General features: G+C 42.3%; 1 protein-coding gene and 1 non-coding gene across 3 annotated transcripts in view; one reads left to right on the top strand and one right to left on the bottom strand.

Annotated features, from left to right (window-relative positions):
• The window catches only part of Palld (palladin, cytoskeletal associated protein), a 383,084-nt gene that overhangs the window by 273,813 nt on the left and 103,229 nt on the right, over positions 1 to 6,042 (top strand). The gene's annotated exons all lie outside the window — the stretch shown is intronic.
• LOC115062665 lies at positions 1,802 to 1,910 on the bottom strand. Its single transcript, XR_003842600.1, has one exon. It is a non-coding gene; the product is annotated as a U6 spliceosomal RNA (small nuclear RNA).

Here is a 6,042-nt window from a genome sequence, read left to right as displayed (position 1 = left end):
GTGTGTGTGTGTGTGTGTGTGTGTGTGTGTGTGTGTGTGTGTGTGTGAGAGAGAGAGAGAGAGAGAGAGAGAGAGAGAGAGAGAGAGAGAGAGATGTGGTGTGGGCAGGCTACATTCACTTGAGTGTATGTGCGCACATACTCATGTGCACACATTTGGAAGCCAGGAGTTTCCCTCATATCTCTCTCTGCCTTGTTGCCTTGAGAAAGGATCTCTCACTAAACCAGAAGCTCACCACGTAAGCTAGGCTGGTTAGCCAGCGAACTCCAGGGATCAATGGTTTCCTGCCCACAGGGAGTTGTAGCATCTGTAGCCATGTTTAGATTTTACGTGGATTTCTAAGCATAAAGGCTCTGGCACTGATGTTTTAAAGCAAGTGCTCTTACCTGTCTTATCAACTCAGGCCACCAATTTTAACTTTTTATTTATATACTTATATATATTTATAAATATATTTATATTGTATATTTATGTGGAGGTATTATTATATATAATATCATTTGAATAATATAAAATTATATAAATATAATCAATATGTTATATAATATTATAAATATATTTATAGTGTGTACTTATATTTAATATGTATGTCTATACATATGACTTTTTGTCCTAAGTATACTAAAGTAACTTGCTGTTTTCTATGATTCATTAAACGTTAAATAAACCAATTTATGTGTTAAAGGATGAGAGGCAACAGGAAGAAAACATCTGTCCTTTTCATCTTCGGACACTGTCCATTGGAAAGATACCCATACCTCTTAAACTGAAATGTTTCTGTTTGTTTCTTTTTGAGACAGGGTCTCACTATGTAGCCCTGGTTGGCCTGGAATTCCCTATATAGATGAAGTTGGCCTTGAACTCAGAGTTCCTTCTGCCTCTGCCTCCTGAGTAATGGGATTAAAAGTATGTACCACCAGAAAAACAGCTCTCTCTCTCTCTCTCTCTCTCTCTCTCTCTCTCTCTCTCTCTTTGCCTGTCTCTGTCTGTCTCTGTCTCTCTTTCCTTCCTTCTTTCTTTCTTTTCATTGAAAATAGAAATTTTCTTCTCTCATTCAAGACATCCCAACCACAGTCTTCCCTTCTCCCTCCAGCTCTCCCAGTTCCTCCCCACCTCCCCTATCCCTCCGTTTCCCTTCAGAAAAGAGCAGGCCTCCAAGATGGCCACCGTAGCTTTTATTGGAATCATGGAGTTGGCAGTAGTGTTAGGCATTTCAGTCCTGTAGCTTACATAAGGACTGTGTATCCTGTAACTCAATGTTTTATGATACTCTTTGTACTCCTTAAGCAATGAGTATCTTGTGATTGTAGAAAGAAGAAGCACATGTTAAATAATTGAAATCAGAACATCTGTTTGATGGATGGCTTCTTGGGAGAACATGTGCAGTAAATTTTGGATGTCTGACTCCTCTTATCCAATAAAGACTATTGCAACTTACCTTAAACATTGTATTAGTTTCCCCGAGGCAGAATGTTTAAATATATTCCCTACAGGTAGCCACTATAACTGTTTCCTGTGTTGCTTTCCAAAAACAGTCCATGAATTTATGACAGTTTGTGTAATGTGTCCAAGTGTATATTCTGCCCTTGCACAGGATACCGCTGGGGTATTTCCTAGATAAAGCTGATGACACACATATATTCTTACCTCTTCAGGGAATTAACAGAAAAAATATTTTGTAGACTCTAAACAAAACCCATGGAATCTATTTGCCTCTCATTAGAAGCAGACTTCATATCTGCAACAGAGAGGAAAATATAAACCATTTGCTTTTTAAAAAAAAATCCTTCTTTTTAAAAAAAAGTACTTGGTAATTTGCTTCTATTCTGTGTGTCATTCTTAACACAGGGGCCATGACAATCACCTCTGTATTGTCCCAGTTTTAGATAGCTTGCTGTTAAAGTGAACAGGACTTCTGTTTCAAAAGTGGATTTCTTCCTTGACCTGTATACAAACCTATTCCAGGTGGATTAAAGAAGATATAAAATATTTGGTAATACAAATACAGTCAGTAAAGAACTTCTAATTATCATGAGGTGCTGTAAGGAGAGTAGAACAGAAAATATCTGCTGCCCACGTCATCAACACTGTCCAGAATACAGAGATGGCCACCAGGAAAAACAAAAACAAAAATCAAAAAGCACCCACCTATCAATAAGAAAGAGTCAGTTACAAAAAAAGGGAGAGAGACTGGGGCTGCCGCTTCACCAAAGAGGAAATTCAAATTGCCAATAAACATGAAAAGATGCTCAGCCTTATTCGTAATAAAGAAAATATGCATTAAGCCGGTAGAGATACCATTGCACACCCACCTGATTGGCAAAAACTGCCGTCTGACTACATGAAGGTCTGGCAAGGATGTGGAGAACAGGATATTTCGTACACTGCTTGTGGGAGTATAAATTGGTCAAGACCATCCTGGGAAGCATTTCGACATCATTTGATAAACTGGGATGTTCAATGAACCCTGTGACCTAGAAATTTGATTCATCAGCATCCCCCCTCAAAAGATACATGTGCAACCAGAGACATAGATGGGGGGAATAAGCAGTCCTGTTCAACTGCAAACAAGGCAGGAGCTGGTCAGCCATAGACCGAGCGATGACATTGTAAGAGACTTGCTCAAGTCTGTGATCGCCAACAAATAAAATAAATGAACTAAGCTAGGCAGAAGAACACAGACCTTCCGAGCATACTATAGAACAGAAGAACACACAATGATAGACACAAAGGCTTCTGTTTACATAAAGTTTAAAAGAAGTAAGAGAGGAGCCAATGGATTTTCCTCAGAGATATATATCAGAAAGGTGATGACGCCGAAACCCCAGTAGATGCTATCTCTCCTGGTCAGGATTGGGGTTATCCCAAGACCTGCAGGGCAGGCCCTCACAGGACACGGGGCAATGGTTATCGCCTGAGTGTTCGCTTTATAATTCTTTGGTAAGTTGTAAATATTTTTAAAGTCATACAGATGGAAGTTTACAATAATTATTAAAGAGATAGTGAGAGGCTTGCCCCTAAGTTCCCCCAGCTAAAGCGGGCTGTCCAAGGACAGTTATAAAAGGGGTTGGCACTGTTCTTCTTTGTCACACCCAGTGGTGTTGGCACAGGCTTTCTAAGGTCCTAGGTAAACCAGTTGTTCATGCCCTGCCAGACAAAAGCAACCCCAGCCTTGGCAGTGGTTCTTTTGAGCCAGTGAAGACTCAGCGGACAGAGGTCAGGGGCAGGAAGATAGGTATTTCCCCGAAACTGGCATGGTCTTTGCTTACTACTGTATTCACAGTAGCCAAGCTAATCCATAGACACAGGCGGAAGCCACGGCCAATGTATACCCTGTGTATTTGCCATTTACAAGACATACCCAACCAGCCATAAACCACCTAACTACAAATTTTCTAGTAATGAGAAAAGCAATGCCCCCCCTCTCCTGCTCCATTTAACTGTATACTTAACAGTGCTCTTGGAGATTCTCACAGAGCAAGAGTTCACTGTTTCATGAACACACACTGTTTCATGAATGCAAACCAACATCTACCTGACCTAGGAAAGCACTTTGGGACTCACTTGGAGCGACAAAGAACTTCTTTATGCCCATTGAAAACTGTCCCAGGAATTTAAAAGGTTTCCCTGTTGTCACTCCTGTGGGCTGGGACAGAGAGGGTTTCAAGGGCAGCTCCAGGACTCCGTATTGTCTGAAAGCACCCCTGTTGACTTTGGCATGGTGAAAGGTCTTGGATGCAGAAAGGTATCCCAAGCCTGCTGTCAGCGAAACCTAATTTACACCCTGTGAAGACGGAGGGTGGCCTGTTGGGAGTTGTTTTTCCCATGGCGGAGGGATTCATGGGAATGCTGTTCGGGCATGTCTCCTGAGATATATGCTGTCATCTTTTTCTTTTCCATTTACCATACAAAGCTTTTACAGTGGTAAACAGGCTGGACTTTCTGCGCTGGAACAATGAATGTGTGTTAATGACATTCAAATTGCTATCCTTTATAATCAGCCCCTAGGAAATGTCCCCATATGTTTATGCCAGCGTTGGTATAAGCCACACACCGGTGGGTGGCTTTATTGTCTATGTGCTATCTGATGATGTCCACGTTTCAAGTGGAGAATTCATCCTGAGTTTCTTTTAGACCTGACAGTGCAAAAAGAGAGTGAGTAAAAATCTTTCAGGACAATAGTTAGACTGTCAAGACAGGGCACTCTTGTTGGCTTTTATAAAGCACAGGGTAGCTTTTGAAAACAAAGAAAAATCCACAGGTATAATTTGAGTCCCTTCTCATTGTAAAATCTTGTGGCTCTGGTAGTATGTGTTTCCTTCTCACAATGGCAACAAAAGTGAGCGCCAGGCACACAAGCCTGTGTTATCCTCAGCTGCAGCCCTGGGTGGCACTAGATAAGCAGCTGTTTACTGAGTCATATGAACATACCTGAACTGTTATTAAGTAAGCATTATTGTTTCTGATAGCTGTTAAGTCAATAAATGTGGTCCACAACCATGTGAATGACTAAAGGAAGCTAGTCTTTGCACTGTGGGGGTTAACTATTCAGGACAGTGTTTGTTTCTCTATATGGATAGTGGATAGTTTCTCTATGTGGCTATGCAGTTTCTCTATGACGGCCAGAAGTTGTTCTTTTCATTTTAGTTCACCAAAAAACAAACAAACAAAAAAAAAAAAAACAAAAAAAAAACTTAAAAAGTATATTAGTTAGAACTTACAGTGGGGGAAGTTGAATTCACCCTGCTGAGCATTTAAGATTCCTCTTGACTGTGTCTGCAAGAGATTCCTTGTCTGGGGGTCACCTCTCAAGAATGTGGGCTAGTTAGAAGCTTTGCTGGGGGGAAGAGGGAGACCTCCACTCTGGCACTCATTGGAAGGAAACACAGAGATGAGAATGGGGGAAAATGGAAATATGTAGGGAATGTTCCCTTAGTTCTTTCTGCATTTTCTTAAGGCTGTGGGCCTGGAGCACTCTTCCCTGTCCTTGGTCTAATCCAATGCTTAAACTTGCCTGGATTTCCTTCGGGTGTTCAAACCATTTCCCACAGTCCTAAGTGTGCAGTGTTCTTGCCCAACCTCGTGCCTCGGTGCCTGGTGTTCTCCAGACCTGGGATGCCCGTGCCCTTACCCCCAGCTCCTGTCCTACCTCAGACTCACCCACCCTTTCAAAGACCTCTGTGAATCCGGACACCCCTCTCTTCCTCGGTACTCAGGCAATTGTGTTGATCCTGTTACTTTGGTTTTTGAGAAGTTTGTTCAATTGTTTGCTTGTTTTAAAGATTTTGTTGTTGTTGTTGATGATGATGATGATGATGATGTCACTGTTTCCTATATTTGTATGTGAATGCCTGTCATAGATATCACCTGGATGCCAGAAGAAAAAAGTCATACCCTCCCCCCCCTTAAGCCAGAGTTACTGGAGGTTGTAAGCCATCTGATATGGCGGCAGGGAACTGAACCTGGGTCCTCTGCAAGAGCAACAAGTGCTCCTGACCATGGAGCCATGTGTCTAGCCCCCAGCCCTGTTTTTACCTCCTCATTGATTATTTCACTCTGCACTTTATCATGAGAGGATATGGTTTGCCACTGCTTCCCTGGCTTGTGAGGTCCTGTCAAACAGGGATCTTTTTTTTTCTTGTTTATTGTATTTGAAGCCCTTTCATCTGGACTCCTAGCAACTACAGTATAATAGATGATCAGTAAAGGTTAATGGCACAGCCTGTTATCATCCAGTCTCCAACCATCTTTAGCATACACAATTAGAGACTAGTTGTTAGCATTCTGTCTAAGCTCCGCCCCACAGTTACCTGGCAACAGTCAGGTATGCCTGACTCACTGTGAAAGGGCTGCTGCTCCCTCCTCCTTCTCTTGCTCTCTTGATCTCTTGCTTCTCTCTTGCTCTTCCCTTCCTGCTCCTGCCCTCTCACCATTCCCATCCTCCCTCTCCCTCTCTCTCCATGTGCTCATGGTCAGCCTTTATGCTGCTGCTGCTGCTTCTTCTTCTTCTCCTTCTCCTCCTCCTCCTCCTCCTCCTCCTCC

The sequence above is a fragment of the Mus pahari genome, chromosome 19 (assembly GCF_900095145.1).
Source record: "Mus pahari chromosome 19, PAHARI_EIJ_v1.1, whole genome shotgun sequence".
NCBI lineage: Eukaryota > Metazoa > Chordata > Mammalia > Rodentia > Muridae > Mus > Mus pahari.
This window is presented reverse-complemented; position numbering and strand designations above follow the sequence as displayed.